General features: G+C 44.5%; 1 pseudogene; it reads left to right on the top strand.

The window, feature by feature from the left end:
- Positions 1–6,362: 6,362 nt before the first annotated feature.
- LOC101698147 (nibrin-like) lies at positions 6,363–9,872 on the top strand (annotated as a pseudogene).
- Positions 9,873–22,797: the final 12,925 nt, after the last annotated feature.

Raw genomic sequence — 22,797 nt, 5'->3', positions numbered from 1 at the left:
CATTTGGTATTTAGCGCTAGATAGATGGTTCTTTCTGAGCATTTTTCTTGAAGGCCCAGGTCTAATTTAATGCCACTCACTCCCATTCTACCTACTGCCTTCTGCTGACACCTTGGCCTTATGCTGGCCCCTGTAGTGGCCATGTCCAAAGAGGGCGGGAGAAGCCCACCACGAGGAGAAGCTGCCCATCGCAGAGCAGGGCTGATGGGACTCAGCATGACACAGCCATCTCTGGGCTCCCCAAGGGGCAGGGATACCTTTCAGACCTGGCTCCTTGCTCAGCACTTCCTTGGGGCTGCAAGTACCATGCCAAGGGAAGAAGTTTTGGTGAGAAGACCCTTGGTCAAGGAAGGAAGTCACAACAAACACTGCTGCCACCAGAGTAGAGTGAGGAGCACCACCCTTAGGGCAGGAAGAGGGAGACCAGGTGTGAAGCCTCAACTGAGAGCCTGGTATGAGAGCCTGGCACCTGTGTGATGCTGCCTGCGTGGGCTTTGCTGTCAGGCAGGTGCTGGGAAAATGGGGTCCCTTCTCCTGCTCAGGAGAGCCAATACTAATTTCCCCAGGGGGGTGTGCTAGCCTGAGAAGCCACAGAGGCCAGCAGAGGTCCACAGATTACAGAAAGCAGGAAAGGAGAGGGGATCAGGCCATTGGGTCACAAAATAAACTGACTCAGAAAAACCATGCCTGGATGGTGAGTGCCGCAGGCTTTCACTGCAGGCCACAACAGCATGGCCCCTCACCGCTCAGGCCACAGGTGTGCAGTAGGCTGTGGGACATCTGTGGCGACTTGGGCATTTACAAAGGGCTGGGACCTGCCCTGTGCACATACCACACACACGCACGCACGCACGCACATCCATCTGTCTCCTCACCCTCTCCATCTCACCCTTCAGACCCCTAATCCCTACCCCAAGGCCTGGAATACTTGCTGCAGTACAGCAGCAGCCCCTCTCCACACCCCTATTTCTGGACCTGGTTATCCACTGATACAGACCACAGCTGCCCAGGAGAACATGGTAGGGTCTCTATCACATCTAGGGACTCCCTTGGGAAGGACAAGAGGATCTCTGTGTGTGACACATGGGGACTTTCAGTGACCAATCAAGAAATCCTCATGGCACTGGGGGGACCTGTGACATGCATGCTCCTGCCTCCACAGCATGATAGCCATCTCCAGTGTTAGCATGTGTGCCCACATGTGAAGGAAAAAAAGCCCAAGTTGAGAGCAACCATTTCCTCATTTATTAGTGATGGAACATTGGATTCCCTTGGAGTCCTGGAAAGGCACGAGGGTCGCTGGCTCTTCTCCATTCAATCTGGGAAGGCTTTTCAACAAAGGTGGGCAGCTTTCCTGCCCAGGGCTCAGGCTCAGGATACTGTCAGACCCAGAAATTCCCCCACCCCTCAGGGTGTAGACACTGCCAGTCTAGACTTACAGGAGGCATCTGCCTGGCAAAGGGAAGACTGGGGGCAGGAGGAGGTGTGGAAGTGGGCATGGGGGACAGAGGGCATGTGGACCAAACAGCAGAGTCCTAGGGAGACCACCTGTCAGTCCACACCAGGAAGGGGTTGTGACAGCTGGTGTGCCCAGTGAGTGCCTTGCAGTGTGTGTGGTCAGGAGGAAACCACTGGGTTTGCAATGAGCAGTTTCCTGAATTCAGTGGGAACCTGGACTAGATAACCCTAGGTGACTCTAGTCATTATGCTCGTCAGGCCTCCCTTTGGTAATTCTTCGGGGGGTGTGTGTGTTTTGCTGGGTATCAAACTCCAGGCCTCACACATGCTAGGCAAGCACTCTATCACCGAACTACAATCCCAGCTCTTTTTATGTTATTTTGAGACAGGGTCTGGTTAAGTTGCCCAATCTGGCCTTGAACTTGCAATCCTTCTGCCTCAGCCTCCAGAGTAGCTGGGATTACAGGTATGTGCCACCATGCCTGGGCCCTTCAGTAATTCTTAAAAGGTTGGGTTGGCCTGGAATCATTTATTTGTACAACAAACATTAAGCACCTAAATGCACCTGGCTCTATGCTAAGAGGTAAAAGACACAGCCCTTGGCTAAAGGAGTCCAGAGTCCATAAGAAGAAAGGAACTGACTCAGTACAGGGATCAGGGCTACAAGGCAGGAAAGCAGTGACAGATACCACTGGTTGCTCCACAATATGGCTCCTCCTCATCTTCCTCAGCAATGGGACTCACAAATTAGAACTGAAATATGTGGCCCAGAATGAAGTCCACATCTCTCAGTCCCCTTGCAATGGGATGTGTCTATCTGGCTAAGTTCTGTCATGGGCATTAGGCACAAAATGATATGTGTAATTTCTGTGAAGGGTTCTATAAGACAGAAAAAATGTGCCTTTTTTCTCCCTTTCACTTTCATGCCAGCTGGAATGAGGAGCTGATGGCTGGAACTGAAGTAGCCATCTTGGACTATGAGTTGAGTGTTACAAATAACAAAGCACGAGACAGGAGCCAGGGTTCTTGTGATGATAGAGCTGTCACAGCAGGAGCCACAGACGATTTTGTTTACACTCTGTTATCTGGGTTGGTTTGTTTGTTTGTTTTTGCAGTACTGGGGGATCGAACTCAGGACCTTGGCTTGCCAAGCAGGTGCAGTACCACTGAGCTAAATCTCCCACCCTATCTGGGGTTTTTCATACTCATAACTAATTACCTTAATAAGAAATTACCTTAAATGCCTTAATTAGCTTAATAAGCCACTACTTAACACCACTGAACTGTACACTTAAAAATGGGCAAGATGGTACATTTTAGTTTTGAAAAAAGAAGTCCAAAGTCAGATTCCTAGGGACAAAAAAGTAGAATGATGGTTTCCAGGGGGTTGAGGGAGGAAGGAAAGAGGAGTTATTATTGTTTTTAGGCTACAGAGTTTAAGTTTTGCGAGATGAAAAGAATTCTGTGGATGGACCATGGGCGTTGGTAACACAATAGTGTGAATGTCACTCAACTGTACTCTGAGAGAGCTGAGGAGGTGACTTTTATGTCAAGTCTATTCTACCACAAATAGAATAATCCAAGGCAGAAGGAAATGTTGGGAGATGGTTATATGGGTGCATATGTTTGTCGTAACTCACCAGTCTGCTTACTGAAAATGGCTAAGTTTCGGTAAATCACTCTTCAGTAAAGTGCTAGGGGGATATATATCCAAGGTTCCTCCAGCAGGCTCCAAGGCTTCCCAGAGGAGGAGTCATAAGTTCAGAGTTAGCACAACAAACAGACTCTGTATTTTGCAAGCTGATTACAAAGCATGAAATTTTATTTCCTCTACATCATGCAAAACTTAGCAATAAGAATAATGAATGACACAGACAAGTCCCACAGCCATGCTATGGTTTGGAAGTGTCAGCCCATGGCCTGTGCATTGAGGGCTTGGTCAGCAGCCTGTAGTGCTACTGCAAGGTGGAGCCTCAAGGGAGGGAGCTTGGTCACTGGGGGCCTTGAAGGGGATTTGGGGACCATGGCCCCCTTCTGTCTCTCTCTCCCTCCCTGCTGCCATGAGGCAAGCAGTTTCCTCTACCATGTGCTGCTACCATGATGCTCTGCCCCACCACAGGCCCAAGAGCAATAGGACCAGATGGCCATAGAGTGAAATCTATGAAGCGATGATCCAAAATAACTCTTTCTTTTTCAGTGCATTATTTCCAGTATTTTGTCACCATGGTGGAGAGCTGACTAACATACCTCATAACATTTACATTCCAGAAAGGGAGATGGACATTAAGCAAGTAAACCAATAAATAAATCTGATAGTTACAGCTTGGGATCATTCATGTGTAGAAAGCAATAAAGAAAAATGGGTAACACTCTTGTGAGGATGACCGGGGAGATCCTGAGGGGGTGGCCTTTGAGCCGAGATCTGAAAAAGGAGAAAATGCCAGACCCTGGCAGTGCTGCAGAAAGCACAACCAGGTGGAAGGAACAGTAAGGACACATGCAAAGTGTGCAGACAAGGTGAGGATGTCATTAAAGCGGAAGGCACCACCAGGTGAAGTGTCCCACACCTGTAGTCCCACCTACTCCAAAGGCTGAGGCAGGAGGATCACAAGTTTGAGGCCAGCCTGGGCCACTTAGCAACAATTTGTCTCAAAAATAAATAAATGATGGGGGCTGGGGATTTAGCTGTGGTTCTGCCACCTGCCTCGCTAGCGCAAGGTCCCGAGCTAGATCCCTTGTACCAATAAATAAATAAATAAATAAATGATAAATGAGTCAGCAGAGCCAGGTCCATAGGGCCTTAGAGGTCACAGTGAAAGTTTGAATCATATTCTAAAAGCAACAGGGAAGTTCTAATCCTACGCTTAGAAACAGACTGAAGAATAGCAATGGAGGCAAGGAATCAAGAGAGTGTTGCAGTAGTCCTAAAACAGATGGTGGCAGCTCCAGCAGTTCTACTGGTTCAAATAAAGAGAAACGGTGACTGTGAGAGACACTAAGAACTAAAGCAGAAAGGGCTGGTGAAATCTGAACAAGGTGTGTGTTTTTACCAATATCAATTTCCCAGCTTTGCTACTGTACTACTGTCAGACAGGGTATCACCCCAGGGAGAATAGGGTGAAGGGAATCTTAGGCCTCTAACCTCTGCACCTCAAGGTTACAGACAGCACTTCTTGTAGTTAGTCTTTTGTGATTTCTTATAAGTTTATTTATTCATAATTGAACCCAGGACCTTCACACTGAGTTACATCACCAACCCTTTAAAAAAATTTTTTTTTTAATTTTAAGACAGAATCTTGCTAAATCCTTCTGCCTCAGCCTCCCCAAGTGCTGGGATTACAGGCCTGCCTACAGTAACTTTAAAATTTAAAAAATTTTAGGACTGGGGATTTAGCTCCATAGCATCATGCCTGTCCCACAAGTGCAAGGTCCTGAGTTCGATACCTGGTACAAAAAAAATTTTTTTTTAATTTTATTCTCAATATAATCCCCTCCCAGTGGCAAATATTCAGCTGCAGAGGGAGGCCAAAAAGAACAGTAACAATAGCACTCACTTGGCTTGGCTGTGAGTAATATTTACAAAATCACAGTAATATAGATACTTGCTAGAATCCAAATGTTTGCCTTCCAGAAAACTTCCTACATTGAAATTCTGACCCCCAAAATGGTGATATTTGAAGACGGGGCCTGGGGATGTGCCATGTTTGAATGTACCCCTCAAATAGCATGTTTTAGTCACTTAATTCCCAAGACACAGCACTGGGAGACAAGGCCGAAGAGAGACGTTTAGGCCATGAAGGCCCCACCCACACAACGCACTGATGTCAGTTATAAAAGGGCTTGAGGCCGGGGATTTCGCTCAGTGGTTCCACTGCCTGCCTCACAAGCTCAAGGACCAGAGAATTCAATCCCTGGTACCAAAAAAAAAAAAAAGGGCTTGAGGCTGACAGCTCAGTCTTGCTCCTGCATGCACGTGACACTTTCCACCATGTATGACACAGCAGGAAGGCCCATGGCAGATACATGTGCTCCATCTTGGACATCCCTGCTTCCAGAATCATGAACCAAATAAAGTTCTGTTGTTTATAAATTATGCAATCTGTGGTATCCTGTGATAGCAGCACAAAACACACTGAGAAGGGAGGTGATGAGGTCACAAGGGTGGATGCCTTGTGAGCTGGATTAGCACCCTCATGAGAGAGCCTAGAGCTCCCTTCCCCACATGAGGACACAGCAAAGAGGCAGCATGTGCGAAGCAGCAAGACGGCTGACACTAACACCAAACCGGCCAGCTCTTTGATCTTGGGCTTTCCAGGTTCCAGAATTATGAGAAATAAATTTCTGTTGTTTATAAGCCACCCTTTCTGGTATTTGTTGTAGCAGCCTCAATGGACTAAAACAACATGAAACACTAACTTAATCAAAAATTGTAGAGCTGGGATATTGAGGTATTTCTCTCCATTAAATATACTTGATGTATCATTATACTTTGAACATTAGTATCATTAGTATCATTTGAACATTAGTTGGTATTGTTACATTTGATCATTCTATTATTGCAATGGTAATATTCTTGCTGTATTAAAGTGTTGTTTATCAGTGGTATGGCTCCAACCAACCTGAAAAGGATGAATCTTCCATTTCTTTTGTATACCTGGAATAAAGTTGAGTATGTTGTTGGAAGGAAAAACTGTGCCATTTTAATTGACAATGACCAGTCGTCCATCAGTCGAAATCATGCTGTGTTAACTGCTAACTTTTCTGTAACTAACTTGGCATAGAAAAACATTATTGAAATTTCTGCACAGAAAGTAAACTTTACTATAAGACAGAAACTCTAACCAAAACTTATTCTTGTTGGACTAGTATTTACAATATTACATTCATGATTTAAAGAGGAAAAGCAGAAAACAGTTGAAGTTCCTACTTTAACAATAAAAGATAATTCTAAGTATGGTACCTTTGTTAATGAGGGAAAAATGCAGAATGGCCTTTCTCAAACTTTGAAGACAGGGGATAGAGTTACCTTTGGAGTGTTTGAAAGTAAATTCAGAGTAGAATATGAGCCTTTGGTTGCATGCTCCTCTTGTTTAGATGTCTCTGGGAAAACTGCTTTAAGTCAAGCTATATCACAACTTGGAGGACTTACAGTAAACAACTGGACAGAAGAATGTACTCACCTTGTTATGGTATCAGTTAAAGTTACCATTAAAACAATATGTGCACTCATTTGACAACGTCCGATTGTAAAGCCAGAATATTTTGCTGAATTTGTTAAAGCAGTTCAGTCCAAGAAACAGCCTCCACAAATTAAAAGTTTTTACTCACCTGTTAATGAACCAGCCATTGGAAGTAAAAATATTGATCTGTCAGGACGACAGGAAAGAAAACAAATCTTCAAAGGGAAAACATTTGTATTTTTAAATGCCAAATAGCATAAGAAATTAAGTTCAGCAGTTGTTTTTGGAGGTGGAGAAGCTAGGTTGATTACAGAAGAAAATGAAGAAGATAGTTTTTTTTCAGCTCCTGGAACTTGTGTTGTTGACATAGGAATAACAAATATACAGATATTAATTCCTGACTCCCAGAAAAAATGGATTCACTCAATCATGGATATACTCCAAAGGCAGGGTCTTAGACCTATTCCTGAAGCAGAAATTGGATTGGCAGTTATTTTCATGACTATAGAGAATTATTGTGATCCTCAGGGCCACCCCAGCACAGGATTAAAGACAAAGGCTCCAGGGCCAAGCCTTTCACAAGACTGGTCAGTCAGTGAAAAACTCATGTCAAGTGCTCCTGAGAACACTGCAACGTATGTAAGCTGACACAGAATTGGACCAGGCACATACATGTATGTATTCGAATGAAAGGCCGAAATAAATAAAAATCTCCAAAATGGAACAAAAATGTGGATCATCTTCCCAAGAAATACCCATTATAAAGGAAGCCCCCAAAACAAGCTCCAATAATAACATAGCATCAAATACTCTGGTTAGGGCAAATAACCAAAACTATCAGCTTTGACCAACTAAATTCCCAAGGGTAAATAAAAGCAGTGATGGCGCTTGTCAGCAGCAACAGACAAATACCATTAGAAACTACTTTCAGCCATCTCCCCAAAAAAGGGAAAGGGATGAAGAAAACCAAGAAATGTCCTCATCCAAATCAGCTAGAATAGAAATGTCTTGTTCTCTTTTGGAACAAACACAACCTGCTATAACCTCACTATGGAAAAACAAAGAGCAAAATCTATCTCAGAATGAACCTATGGACACAAAGTCAGAAAACTTATTTACAGATGATGAAGATTTAAAATCCAGTGTGAAAAACTCTGACAGTAAATCTGTTTCTACAGAAAGTCTAAGATCAAAAAAAAAGAAAAGAAATTGATTTGGCCATAGAAGATGAACTATTGGAGCAGTTATTCAAGAACACAAGACCAGAGTTAGAAATTGAAGTGAAAGTTGAAAAACAAGATGTCAACATTAGAAAAAAGCCAAGATTAGATATAGAAACAAATAACAATTTTGATGATAAAATAATACCAGAAAGTGATAAAATACGTCAAGAAAGTGAACTTGGGAAGAAATGTGAGCTCAAGAAAGAATCACTATAAGAATTGAAAAAAATCAGACCCCCCCAAATTCAAAGACCCAGTTCAAAAATGGGCATCTGAAATGAACAGACATTTCTCAGACAAAGAAGTAAAAACAGCAAATAAATATATGAAAAAATGTTCAACATCACTGGTCATTCAAGAGATGCAGATGAAAACAACACTGAGATTCCACCTCACCCCAGAAAGAATGGCTGCTATCAAGAAATCAACCAATAACAAATGCTGGCGGGGTTGTGGAGAGAAAGGAACCCTTCTCCATTGTTGGTGGGAGTGCAGACTGGTGCAACCACTATGGAAATCAGTATGGAGATATCTCCAAGAACTAGAACTAGAGGTCCCATTTGACCCAGTTATTCCCCTGCTGGGTATCTTCTCCAAAGAATTAAAAGAATCATACTACAGTGATATATGTGCACCTATGTTTATAGCAGCACAATTTGTAATAGCTAAGGTTTGGAAACAGCCCAAGTGCCCATCAACTGGAAACTGGATAAAGAAGATGTGGTTTTTTTATAAAATGGAGTACTACTCAGCCATAAAGAACAAGAAACTAGTCATTTATAGATAAATGGATGCATATTGAGGCCATACTCTTAAGTGAAATAAATAGGACACACATGTGTAAATACTGAACAGTATCTTTAGTGTGAGAAACTGAAAGTGTAAATAAGGATGAAAATGATTAAAACAAATAATTGATAATTTGAAATAGGAAAAGGTCCAAAGGTGGAGGAGTGGCAGGAGGGGAAAGGGAAAAGGAAGAAAGGAAAGGAAAAATTATGAGAAAGAAAAAAAAAATGGAAACGAAATCTATGTAAATAGGGAAGGGTGGTGGGGGTGAAGGGCGCACAGGTAATGGGGAAAAAAATAAGAACTAAGATACATCATGTTCAGGTACAAACACCCAATGATAAATGTAAATGTACTGTATACCTAAAATGTACCAATTAATATATAAATTTTTTTAAAAAGAAAGAATCACTATGGTCAACTAAAGAAATATCTAATAATGTTGAACTTCAGGACAGCAGTGAGATGCTTCCAAAAAAGTTGTTAATGACTGAATTTAGATCACTGGTGGTTAATAACTCCACTTACAGAAATCTGTGTGGGATAAATAATGATCATGGTCATCATCTAAAGAATTTCAAGAAATTCAAAAAGGTCACATTTCCTGGAGCAGGTAAACTTCCGAACATCATTGGAGGATCAGATCTAGTAGCTCATCATGCTCGAAAGAATGCAGAATTAGAAGACTGGTTGAGACAGGAAATAGAGGTACAATAGCAACATGCAAAAGAAGAGTCTCTTGCTGATGATCTTTTTAGGTATAATCCTAACTTTAAAAGGAGAAGATAATTGAGAACTTTAAAAAGAAATTATGAGCCATCACTTGCCTCATAAGCAAAAGGTCCCAAGTTTGATTCCTTGTACCAAAAAAAAAAAAAGGAAATTCTGAAAACAAGCTTCCCAGCAAGCATTTACTTCAGGCCAAGACACATGAATGCAGTGTATGGAAGAGATTTAAGTTCTTGTGGCCCAAATTTGTAAAATAAAATGCACAAAACTCTAAAAAAAAATAGATAACACTGAAAAATCACGCTGGGCATGGTAGCTCATGCCTGGAATCCCAGCACTCAGGAGGATGAGGAAGAGGATCACCATGGGCTCAAGGCCAGCCTGAAAAATCAAGAAATAGCTATATATATATATATATATATATATATATATATATATACAATTTAAAATATAGAAGTAAATATCAGAAAAACAGCTAAGTGGTTGAGAGTGGTTACTTTGGGAAATGAGAATTTAAGAAGAGGTAAAAGACTGCTTTTACATTATAAGCCTTTTGTCTCTATGAATGTATTTATTTTATAAACAACTTAAATCAAAAATATTCACAGAAATACAAGAGTAAAAAAATGAAAACAAAAGAGGTGTTGCTTATGATGATGGCTTAGCTGTTGGGGAGGGGTTGAGAGGAAGCAGAAGGAATCTAGGATGACCCCTGAGTGTTTGCTTGAACATTAAGCAAGAAATTATACCATTTGTTGAGATACAAAAAGTTGGTAGAGGAGCTGGGGGTACACTCAGTGGTAGAGCATTTGACTAGCATGCACAAGGTCCAGGCACCATAGAAAGAAAGGGAGGAGGGCTGGGGATTTAGCTCAGTGGTTCTGCCACCTGCCGAGCAAGGTCCCAAGTTCAATCCCTAGTACCAAAAAAAAAAAAAAGGAAGGGAGGAAGGGAAGGAAGGGGGGAAGGGGAGGAGGAGGGGAAGAGAGGGAGAAAGGCAGGCAGAATAAGGGCCTACTGAGGCGGAGAACTGGATATATTAATTCTGCAATGACATAAAATATCCAAGTAGCAGTATCAAAAAGACAGCTGGGTATCCCAGTCCCAAGCAGAGGTAAGAGATTAAGGTTAGAGATAAAAATTTGATAGAAGTCAGCGTCTGAATGGTAGTCATTAATAATTTTTTTTTTTGAGATAGGGTCTCATTTTGTAGTCCAGGCTGGCCTCGAACTCACAGTGATCCTCCTGCCTCAGCCTCCCAAGTGCTGGGATTACAGGCATGCGCCACCACTCCTGACTTGAATGGTAGTTTTTGATCATGGAACAAGTAAGATCACTAGGGGAGACACTAGAAAAACAATCCTCTAATTCTAGCCCCAAGCCTAGGATCTGTAGGCCAATGATATTTAGGGGGTTTATGAGTGGGAGGATTAAAGAACATCAGTGAGGAAAGCCAGGGGTCTGTGGGGCCAGAGAAGGGAAAGATTTGAAAATCAAGAGTAGCCGAACAGGTCGAGTGTTATTAAGAAGTCAAGGGGGGCCGGGGATTTAGCTCAGTGGTTTCGCCCCCTGCTGCCCAAGTGCAAGGACCGGAGTTCAATCTCCCGTACCAAAAAAAAAAAAAAAGTCAAGTGAAATGAAGACCAATGTGTTGGTGACCATGGTAGCATGTCCCCAGAAATTCCCCCCCAAAAGCAGCTCTCCCCTATGTCACCCTTCCTGCTGAACCTGACATGACTTTGTGTCCTGCCTATGCCTAGCAATCTCTGGTGGAATCACGCTGTATGACTTCCACTGCAAGATCTTAAGAGGCACTGCAGCTTCCAGAGGGTTCTCCTGGAATGCTCACAGCTGGGAAACTCCCATTTGGAGGCCCAAGTCACACAGACTTCTAGGCACTCGAGTCACCACCACCAGCTAAGCTCCCAGCCAACAGCCTTTATGGACTGCCAGCCATTCGAGTGAGCCTCCTTGCATCCAGCTGGGGTGAGCCATCCACCTCAGCGGCTGACAGCAACCTCACAGACAGACAGCCCCTGGCAGAACCTCCCCACTGAGCCAGCCAACCACAGAAGCTTGGACACCCGCATCAGTTGTCATTTACAGCCACTGGATGGCCAGAAGAGTGACTGACAAGAGCAATAAATGGAGCAGTGGTTAACAGGAGCCAGCTTGGGGCGAGTGCCTGAGAGGAAGGGAAGAGCAGAGACCTCTTTTCCAGGAAGTGCGGCTGTGGCTGGTGGGGGAGGTGGAGTCAGGGCAGGTTTCTTTCTGAAACAGGCGATTCCTGGAGATAGGAAGCACTGAGGAAGAGGAGAATAAAGTGAAGAATTGGGAAGGCAAGAAGGGGGAATCTAGAGCTAGAAATAAAGACAATGAAGGTGGGTGTGGAAGAGGGAGGTGCGTGAACTCAGGGCTCGCTACAGTTTGTAAGGTTTAAGGTTACAAATGTTAAGCTTCAAATGTTGGAAACTTAATCCCCAAATTCATATAATAATGGCATTTGGAGGAGGGACTTCTGTGGAGTAATTAGGATTAGATGGGTTCATGGGGGTCAGGTCCCCTGATGGCTTTAATGGCTTTGTAAGATAAAAAGAGGGGGTAGGAGTTTGGCTCTGTGGTAGAGAGCTTGCCTAGCATCCCTAGGCCCCAGGGTTTAATCCCCACCAGAGAGAGAGACAGAGACAGAGACAGAGAGAGAGTGCCAAGCTAGCATGCTTGTTCTATCTCCCCATGTGATGCCCTCTGCCATGTTATAATACCACACAAAGACCTTCACCAGACACCAAGCAGATGCCAAGATGCCAGCATCATGCACTTGTTGAACCTCCCCAGACTCCAGAACTCTGAGCCAAGTAAATTTCCCTTATAAATTACTCAGTCTTGGGAATTTAGTTGTAGCAACAGAAGGCAGACTAAGACAGGGCTTTTCATATAAGAAGCCTCTGTTTTCTCAAGGACAGCAAGGCAGCTGGATGAAAGGGAGGAGAGATGGGGGAGCACGGGGAGGCTTGAAAAAGGAAGTAATACTCTAAGAAGTGTCACGGAATGCTTAGATGTGTGATTCCAGGAGTTAGAGAATTCCTGACTTGGCCAAGTTACCTTAACTTCTTGAGGGTCATTGTACCCAAATGTGGTGATGATGATGATGATGATGATAATGATAGAAAAATCACCATTTTGGAAAGTAGGAATAGTAGCACAATTCTAAAAATAGCCTCCTGATTTCCCATACCTCCTAATCCTTGAGATTGGGAATGAGACGAGAGCTCACACCCATGCCTGTGTTACTACACAGCACAGTTTATCTGCAAAGAAGATTTGCTGGGGAGGCTTTGTCCAATCACATGAGTCCTGAAAACCAAAGAACTTTTTCTGGCCGGTGGTCTGAGAGGAAGCCAGAGTGACTGACACATGAAGGTGACCCCACATGCCACAACCAGCCACAACAAGAGGGAAAGAGGCAGCTGCTAGGAGCAGAGCACAGACCCACCTGGCAGCCAGCAAAGAAACAGACCTCACATCTTACAGTCCTGAAGAAGGAGATTCTGCCAACAATCCAGTTTGTTTGTTTGTTGTTTGTTTGTTCGTTCGTTTTTACAGTACTGGAGATTGAACCCAGGTCCTTCACACTGAGCTGAATCTCCACCCCCTTTTTTATTTTTCATTTTGAGACAGGGGTAAGTCACTATGTTGCCTCAACTGGGCTCAAACCTGCATGATCCTCCTGCCTCGGCCTCCCAAAAGGCTGGGATTACAGTGTCCACCACCATGCCTGGCCTAGAAGAAGATTCTTTTCTTGAGCCTTCAGATAGGAGCCCACCACAGTGAACACTTTGATATTTGGCCTTAGGAGACCCTAACCAGAGAACCAAACCAGCCAAGGTTACTTCTGACTTGAGATAATAAATGGTTGTTTAAGCCACTGCTTTTCTGGATGTGTGTCATGCATCAATAGAAAATCAATTTAATGGGGAAATAATCACAGCTGAGAAACATGGCAGAAATGGTGGGCAGCACTGAGTGTGTCCATCTGGCATCTGTGGTCATGAATGCAAAGTGAACCTAGCCAGGTGATTTCCCCATATCATTCACCTGTGGGTGCGAGCATGGGGAGGTGGTGAGACTGTCTCAGTGGGGTCAGGTGCTTCCAGGCAAGGGCAGCAGAGAGAAGGAGGGGCAGGGAGTGGAGGAGGTTGGCAGAGGACAGTATAATGAGACATCATCGTCTGAGCTGGGCACAGATGTGAAGATGTCCATGGATGGGCAGGTGATGCACAGTGATAAATAGGGGTTAAGAGGTCCCATAGGCTGTTGGGGGAGCTGAAATCTCTGAAATTATGAAGGAGAAAGGTGGAGAGGAAGACCATGGTCCAGGGGCTAGTGGTGAAGAAGTGACATCAAGCACCATGGAGCCAGGTTCGAAGACTTACGGCACCTGTTGAGTCAACTTGTGTCCCCCCAAAAGATGCATTTAATTAATCCCTTCCTCTGGTCAATATGACCTTACTTGGAAACAGGTTCTTTGCAGATGTATGAGTTAAGATGAAGTTATTCTGGATTAGGGTGGGCCCCAGTCCATGACAAGTGTCCCCATAACACAAGGGGAATCTGGACACAGGGAAAGCAGAGGCAGACACTGGGGTGATGCTGTGGTCCTCAGGGTTCTTTTGCTCCATTTGGATGGAAATTGTGAATCAGCAGAGTGCAGCATAGAGACTCTAGGCTGTGTCAGAGACCTTTAAACCTCAGTGTTTGGGCTCTCTGCCACCCCCATTAGCTCCTTGGCAGCTTCAGTCAACTCTTGGCTGTTATCCAGAGTCCTTATTAGCTGGAATCTGCTGGTCTCCACTGCCATAGATGCCATCACCAGTTACCCATGGTCCATGGTGGTGGTCACTGCTGGTCTCTGGCACAGATCCTCACCAATCTTTGTTGAGTTCTGCCATGAGTCTCTGAACTCTTCAGGGTCAGGACCCCTAGTGTTTATAGCTCTTTTTTAAAGCGATCCACTCTGCCCACACTACTGAGTAGATTTACAGGACCTTCTGAGTACACTACCCAAGAAAGAAATCATGAGCAGATTACAAGACAACCAGAGCAAGGCTCTGCTTGGACTAGGCCTGTGCACAGTACACAAGGGAAAACTCTCGCAGACTAGGGAGGGGAGCTTTGAATATATGGAGCAGCAGAGGGAGCAGAGTCATCTGAGATTGATCCAAATCCAAGGCTGCTGATTGGTCCAGGTTTGAGGCTGCTGATTGGTCCAAATTCGATCCTGTTTCTTTGCACAAATTCAAGCCTGCTGCATTCAAGATGGACAGCTCCTGGAGTGGGTGTGGAGAGGCCAGGAGAGATGCAGCTGTAGCTGTCAATCAAAACACATTCACTCTGATTGTCTGTGAAAAGGGAAGCATTGTGCCTTTTCTGGTCTATCTCAATGTTGCCACAAGCTAAAGCACACCTGGGGCCACTAGAAGATGGAAGGTGTGAGCAAGTATCTTCCCCTAGAGTTTTAGAGGGAGTGCAGCCCCAAGGACCCCTTGATTAGGATTTCTGGTCTCCAGAACTGTGAGAGAATACATTTCTGTTGTTTTAAATCCTCTAATCATGGCCATTTGTTGTGACAGTTCTACCAAACCAAGGCCTCACCTCCTGCCCCAGAGGCAGTTGAGAATAAAAGGAACAGAAGGCTCCACTGAAGAGGACTTTGGGGGAAATGGTGTCCCCCAGGAGACAGCAAGTTTCACTTAAGCCAAAGAGAGAAAGAGAAGCTTTGGAGAAGGGGCTGAGAACAAAGCATAGTATGGTCATGCCAGAGCACTGGGGCCATGAGAAAGCTTGGGGGATGAGCACTGACTTGGATGAGGAAATGCACCCAGAGGGACGTGGTAATGATGCATTATCTGGACTCTCCAGACTGGTGAAAGATGGACAGAGAGAACAGCCTGACAGAGCCAGCTCAGTCAGTCACTGAGGGGACAGGTGATCAGTTTACAGTATAGTCATGGTATGTGTCCCACCATCTGGGAAGTACTGGGCCCTTCTGTGGTGTGCCCAGCTGCAGGGAGGGACCTATCCTCAGGCAGCCAGAGCCTTGGCATGGTCAGGAGACTGTACCTTCCTGCTGTAGGACCCCTGGGGCAGCTCCATTTACCCAGGTGTGACTAAGCGTCTCAGAGCCTCTGTATCCTGTAAGGATGACATCAAAGTCACGGTTGTGGGCTCAGGCTTTGGAGCTTTACTGCTTTATGATTTCCTGCCATCCAGACCTGAGCTGTCCAGTATACCTGCTAGTCACATGCAGCTGCTTAAACTAATTAAGAAAATTAAAAAGTCATAAATCACACCATAAACCTTTCAAGAGTTCAGTAGCCACCTATGACCAGTGACTGACATACCGGGACGAACAGAAATCATTACCATCATCACAGAAAGTTCTATGGGACATAGCCAGGCTAGATCATGGGAATACGTGGTTGAACCATGGCTTGTATACGTAGTGGCTGAACTCAGGAAGGGGAGGCAGAACAAAAGAGCCCTTCCAGAAACCTCTCAGCCTAGCTGCCTGAGGCAAGGGTTAGTACTCAGCCCAGGAATGCTCTGAGCCCAGCACATCTCAGAGCCCAGGACACAGTACCCTGAGCCCCAGAGAGGAGAAGGCTTCTCCTTACAGCTAGTCCAAGGCTCATTACCCTCTAATCTTCATTTCCTGCCCCAGCATAATTGAGAGTGGAAAGACCACTTCGTTCAGAGGAAGGAAGACATATCACACCCTCAGGGCTGTGTGATACCTGTAACCCAGACAGGCCGCCCACATCTGCCTTAGCTATGAGAGGCCCCAACTAGACTGTAGGCTGTCTCTGGTTCCCTTGGTTTCTTCTCTCTTTCCTTCCCTCCTGGGTCAGGCAAAGCTCTGCACAGCTGTCCTCACTAGTCCTCTTGGTCTCACCCCTCAGATCCTGTAAACACCCACTGGGCCAAGACCCTTCTGCACAGAGCCCTGGAAACTCAGCAAAGAAGTCCTTTCTCTCTTATCAACTGCTAAACAGCAAGAAGCCACAAAACAATTTTCCATGCAAACATATGTAACATTTCTCTCATGTCAGTGGCAGGTATTTTTACATTTAGGAAATAAAAAGCCCTTTGTAACAATTTTCCGTAGTATAGAATCAGCAGCCCCAAAGTGAATGGAAGTCTCCTTCTCCAGACACTGAGATCTCTTTACAACTTTTAAGTGATAGTTTTTCCCACTTTTTCTAATGTTTCAAAAAAACCACAGAATCTAATCTCAAGCCGGATTCCTCAAAGCTTAAGCAAGAAGTACTGACACCAAGAGAACTGCTATCTGCATCAAAACAAACTGGGTTCCCCACTCTCTTGTTAAAATTGCAGGAGATATGATGAATGTTATCACTATGTGTATTTAAAATATACCAATAGGGCCAGGGATTTAGCTCAGTGCTTTGGCCGCCTGCTGTGCAAGTGCAAGGACCTGAGTTCAATCCCCGGTACCAAAAATAAAATAAAATATACCAATAAATGTTTTGCTAAAAAAATAAAATAAATGAAATAAAATTGCAGGAGAATCCTAAAAACAGTTACCATGGGATGATAAATGAAAATTACGTGATACACATTCCTGCTAATTTAAGGCCTATAAAGTGCTATTGATATTTGTTTACTTTCCTTTTTTATTTCTACACATACATCAGTGGTTCACTCGAAACATTTTCTTTATTTAGTTAGTGTGCTAAATTTTAGTGTTTCATTTTATTGAAGATAAAGCATTTATCAAGCATCCAGGCATGGTGGCACACCTCTATAATCCCAGCACTCTGGGAAGCTAAGGTAGGAAGATCAAAAGTTCCAGCCTGATCTGGGCAATTTATCAACTTAGCAAGACTCTGTTCCCTCCCCCCCAAAAAATGTACAAAGGCCCTGAGTTCAATCCCCATGGAGGGGAGGGGGATTTATCAAGCATTTCATAAGGTCACTCTGTATTCCTAATCTTACTAGTTATCAAGATCTTTTCTCACAAAACCCTTCATGGTTTCAGCAACCTAAACTTCATGATTAAAAAGGGGATGTTGCTAAACCAGGAGACATATAAGAATAAAATCCCAAACTAGACAGGAGCAATGGGGATGGAAAGGGAGGGATGCAGGATTTTAGACAGAATCAAAACAATATAGTCCTCACTGGATGTAGGGATGTGTTAAGATGACACTTTTGCTGTGATTTGTGCTTTCCTGCTTTCTTTCCTATGGCCCCACCTTGCACCTTGCACCTTTGTGCTTATGTCCCAGCCAAGGGATGGACAACCACACCAGGAGGAAATGAACAGCCATGCCTGGCTTCTGAACTCCAACTGCCTATTCAGAAAACAGAGAGGATTTCCACCTGGATGAAAGATGCACAGAAAGTGTCTTGGGCAAGCCAAAGCCTCCCCTTGGCATTACATGACACCATCCATAGTCAGGAGCCAGGAAGAAAGTGATGACAGCACTGTCCCCAGGCACCTGAGTGTGGAGAGACAGCAGACCCAAGTAGGTTGTGGAGATCTGATGGAGGAAGACCCCGGCCCTATGTCCGGGCTCAGGCAGGAGACCCAGAAAGAGGAAACACTGCAGAGGGCAGCCTGTTTAGGAGGCAGCTTACACCATGGACAGCGCCCCACTTCCTCTGGCCACCCCAGGCCACAGTAGCAGTATTTGATCCCTAGTATCCAGGAGTGATGGAGGGGGAATGGAGAGACACCAGACCTTATGAGGCCACGGAAGTAGGAACTGAGCAGGGGATTCCTCAGTGGACACTGAGTGGCCATTTAGTAACAGGAACCTCTTCTTCCACCTGTGCTGTGGCAAAATATAAATATGAGGGCCGGGGATTTAGCTCAGTGGTTCCGGCGCCTGCCTCACAAGCGGAAGGTCCTGAGTTCGATCCCCGGTACCCAAAAAAAAAAATAGAAGAAGAAAAAAATACATAAATATGAGCCATCCTCCCAGAATTTAAGTAATCCTTGGAAAGGGCTGGGGATTTAGCTCAGTGGTTCCACCACTTGCCTCACAAGTGCAAGGTCCCAAGTTCAATCCCCAGTGCCCCCCCCCCCGAAAAAGTAATCCCTGGAAAGAGGAGAGGAGAATCCAACAATTGACAAAATTTAAATGTCCATCAGTCTAGTAGAATAGGGGCTGGATCAAAATAGAAATGCAATGATATTATGTGAAACCAGTGTATGCTTTTGGCACATCCGAGTTAGATAATATCTCTGTAAGAATTAGGGGAATGAGAGAAACTAGAAACTACCAAATTTTTGGCTAAGGAACTGGATAGATAGTGGTACCATTCATGGATGCTGGAGATAAAGGAAGAGAGAGACTAGATGGGAAATGATGAGTTTAAGGTTTGGAAGTGCTGAGATTGGGGTGCTGATGGGATCTCAGGAGGCAGCTGGATAGTTATGACTGGTATCAGGAATGAGGTCTACCTGAAATAAGAGATTTGGCATGATCGCCCCATATAAGTTGAAGTTTATCACAAGTTATGTCAGAGCATCTACAACCTGCATATACAACAACCACAGTGTGACAAGATGCCCTAGACATAAAGAGGATAAAGGAACAGCACCAGAAAAGTAAAAAGAGAAGGACTTGGTGGGGAAAACCAGAAAAGCACTGTTTCACAGACCCTACAGGAGGAGAAAACTTCAAGAAGGAAATGCTGAAGGAGGTCGAAATATTGATTAAACTAAAAAACATCCATTGCATGTGCATCTGAGAAACCAGTAAAAGCTGTAGGAGACACTCCTGAGGTCTGAGAGACAGAAGACACATTGCAGATGTTGCATAGACCTGAGGTAGGGAAATACAATGTTCAAAACTCTGCCAAGAGAGCTGGACCATAACTTACAGACTGTTTTTTTTTAAAGGGAAGAATGTGGAGCCTATTACACATCAAAGAGGAAGTCAGTAGAAAAATGAAAGGGGATTCAATTTGATTTGATTTGATTTGTGGTACTGAGGATTGAATCCAGGGGCAAGCACCCTACCAATGAGCTACATCTCCATCCCTTTTTAGTTTTTATTTTGACACAAGTTCTCACTAAGTTGCCTTGGCTAGTCTTGAACTTGTGATTCTCCTGCCTCCACCTCAAGAATAGCTGGGATTACAGGAGTGGGTCACCATGCCCTGTTAAGAAAATGGAAGTTTTGGGGCCAGGGATTTAGCTCAGTGGTTCCGGCACCTGCCTTGCAGGCGCAAGGTCCCAAGTTTGATCCCCAGTACCAAAAAAAAAAAAAGAAAATGGAAGTTTTAAGGATATAAGGACTCTGAGCCTGCACAGGCAATTGCAGATGAGATAAGAAAGAATGGTGACCAGAGATGCCTTGGGGCCATGAATCCTAACCTCCAATGGGCCCTGATGCTGCCCAGTGATCACACTGCATTCCCAGAGTCCATCCACTCTGCCACTCCAGTTTAGCAGTGCTCAAAGGGACCCAGCAGCAGCTGTAGAAGTGGCAGGAAACTTGTTAGTACTCAGGCCCACCCTCAACTTCCTGAATCTGGAAGTCGAGAGCTATCACTCAAGTTAGAGAACCACTATTATACATATCTGTTTTTATAACTCCTCCTCCCTCTGCAAACTTCCAACCCTTCCTTCTTCATCCTTACTCTCAGCTGACCTCACTTCCTAATTCACTAAGAGAGAGGCACCCAAAGAGAAGGTCCAGAGTTTCCACCATTCTCTCTGCACATGTCCACAAATACTACGCCTTCCATTTTCACTTTGGATTAAGCCCGTGTGTTCCTAACCAACACCAGTAATCAATCCCCTGCCCTTCTCACCTATCACTGCTCTGGACATTCTCTCAACTCCAACATCAATTTGTAGTCTCAACTGCCTCTTCCTCTCTCCATACAAATATACATAACTCGTAGAGTTCTTTTTCCACTTAAATTTTTCCCCTAAACTCACTTCTTTTAGCTCCCACACAATTTCTCTCCTTTAAGCAAAACTCCTAAAAGTTGTCTCTGCTGCTTCTATCCCTCTCTTCCCATTCTTTCTTGAACTCACCGGCAATCAGATTTTCACCCCAACCATTCTACCAAAACTGTTTTATCAAGGTTGCTAACAACCTTCTAAATCAATTCTCATACTCATCTCCCTTGACCATAGGCAGCATTTGACACATTTGATCTTTCCCTCCTCCTCCTGGCCTCCAGTATACTACCATTCCCTGGGATTCTTTTCCCCCACTACACTGGCCATTCTTCATCTCTCTGATGGTTCCAAGTCATCTCTGAAAGTCCAGGATTCAGTCCTTGCCCATTTTTCTATCTATACTTTCTCTGTCAGTAATCTCTTCTAATCCCATAGGTTTTTTTTTCCAATATCAGGGATCGAACTCAGGACCTTGCACTTGCTAGGCAGGCATGGTGTCACTGAGCTACATCCCCAGCCGCATACTTTTAAATAACATCTAAGGACCCAGGCATGGTGGTGCACACCTGTAATCCCAACACTAGGGAGGTGGAGGCAGGAGGATCAGCATGAGTTCAAGGCCAGCCTTGGCTATTTAGTGAGTTCAAGGCTGGCCTGAACTACATAGTGAGACCTGTCTCAAATAAATAGATAAATAAATATATAAATAAATAAATAACAATTATATGCTGATGGCTCTCAATTCTCTATCTCCAGCCTAGACCACACCAGATGTGCATATCCAACTGCCTTCTTGACATCTCCATTAGGATGCCTAAAGACAACTCAAATTTATGATGTAGCAAACCAGGCTCCTGATCTCCTCACCAAAACCTGCTCCTTCCACAACTTTCCACTTCTCAGTTAATTAATATTCAGGATAAAAATGTCTTCCTTTTCCTCGAACTACCTAACCTAACAGAAAATTGTATTGTTTCTACATCCAAAACACATCCAGAATCCCCTCACTTCTGATTGCCTCTCCTGCTACCACAATAACCCTGTGCCACCATCATTTCTTCTGACCTTCTGTAAATGCCCTCCTGCTTCTGCGCTGGCTCCCTTATGGTCTGTTCTTTGTATAGTAGCTAAAGGGATTCTGTTGAAATAAATACCAGTTCCATGTCCCTCCCCTGCTCAAAATTTTTCAATGGTTCCCATCTCAGGGTAGAAGCCAAGGTCATCAGAATAACCCTGGGGCCCTACGAGGTGTGTCTCTCTCTTATCTCTTTGCCTCATCTCTGACTTTCTCCCTCTCTTTCTAGCCATATCATCTTTGTTCTTTCTCAAAAGCAGCAAGTATAACCCACCTCAGCACCTTTGCCCTTACTGTCCCCTCTGCCAAAAACATTCTTTCCCTAGATATGTAAAGGGCTCACTCCTCCCCTCCTTCAGATTACTCAAATGTCACTCTCTCACTGGGGTATCTCTGTCCCCACTCTACACTCTACATCCCTCTCCCTGCTTGATTGGCCTCCACAGTTTCACAGCCATCTAACACACTATAGCTTTTACCTTTTTCATTATCTTTCTGCTTCTACTGGAAGGTAAGCTCCTTAAGGGCAGGGATTGTGCCTGTTTTGTTCACTGCTATGTCCCCAGTTCCTAGAAGAGTGCACGGAGGAAAGGTCTCAAGGAAATATAAAGGGTTGAGATCCAGAAAGACCTGATCTTGGACGGAAAGAGGGATAACTCTTTCACTACTCCCGGAACAGAGACAAGGATGGGTTCAGATACCTGTGTAGTTAGAAATGTAAGTACACTTATTTCCTTCTCGAAGCTTCTAATCTCTCTGAGCAACACAAGAGAAGGAAGTACCTGGAGTGGTGGGGCTGGGCAGGTCCCTCAGTGGTAAAGCACTTGCCTAGCATGTGCAGGACATGAGGTCCATTCCCAGTGCTGAGAAAGGAAGAGGTAAGGACACCTGGGAAGTGAAGCTGAAAACCTGTATCAGCCTTGACATCAACCTACCTGGTTGGATAGTTCTCTTCACCAGTGCGGAGGAGAGGAGAAGGTTATACTAAGAATCTGAGCGGCATGCTTTGATAGTCCAAAGAGAATTCCTTGCATTGATTCAGTGCCCCTGTTTACCCACCCACGCAGTCATCAATATCCACTGGGCCGTGGGGAAAAAAACTGAGCAGAGTGTCTTTAAAAGTGGCAATAAAGTAAAGATCAGGAACTGGACCTCCCCCCAATTCCGGTGGAAAGGAGCGGGACAGGAACATTAAGTCTTCCCTAAAATCTGAAAGTTGATACGGTTCAGGGCTCAAGTTCAGAGACTTCTCCGTTGACACTACTCTATTCCAATACCTTCCAGCTGCCCGGTCGCGTCACATTCCAGTCCACTTCTTTTGTGCTCCACCGCTCCAAACTGGCGTGCTGTTTCCTCCACGTGGTTCTCTGTGTATATCGGTTGCCCCGGAGTACCTAG

Source organism: Heterocephalus glaber, unplaced genomic scaffold, assembly GCF_053883595.1.
Source record: "Heterocephalus glaber isolate CG9 unplaced genomic scaffold, H.glaber_assembly_v1.0 deba00001429, whole genome shotgun sequence".
NCBI classification, from domain to species: domain Eukaryota; kingdom Metazoa; phylum Chordata; class Mammalia; order Rodentia; family Bathyergidae; genus Heterocephalus; species Heterocephalus glaber.
This window is presented reverse-complemented; position numbering and strand designations above follow the sequence as displayed.